Raw genomic sequence first — 503 nt, 5'->3', positions numbered from 1 at the left:
CTACCCAGATCGAGTAGGTGTCTCCAGGACAGACTCCAAGCCCATCAGAAAGCACACGAGTTCCCAATTTCTGTATAGGCCCTGCCTGCATGCCAGAGGGAACCGGGGCTGGGGATGGGGGCGGTAGGGGCGTGGGGGCGGAGAGCCAAACGCGAGGAGTGGGGGTGGGGAAAGGCTGCGGCCGCATCCCTGGCCCAGCGACCCGCCGGGACCTTCCGGACGCACGGAGCCCGGCCCTCCAGCCGGCGCCCGCCCTGATTGGCGCTCGCGGCCGGCCTCCAGCTAGCTCACCTGCCCCTCCCAGCCAATCGGGGCCACCAGAATTGGGGCTGTCGCGGGGAGCTGGGGGAGATGCTGCCTGCTGGAGGCTGAGCGGCCCTCCCCGCCGAGTTCTCGCCGGGCCCGCCCCTATCTCGAGGCCGAGCGGCAGGCTGCGCGCCCCTCGCCCCTCCGCGCCGCGCTCCCCACCCCGCGCGCTTTCAGGCGCCGGGTCCCGGCCCCCG

This window comes from Suricata suricatta, chromosome 9 (assembly GCF_006229205.1).
Source record: "Suricata suricatta isolate VVHF042 chromosome 9, meerkat_22Aug2017_6uvM2_HiC, whole genome shotgun sequence".
NCBI lineage: Eukaryota > Metazoa > Chordata > Mammalia > Carnivora > Herpestidae > Suricata > Suricata suricatta.
Note: the sequence above shows the minus strand (reverse complement) of the source record.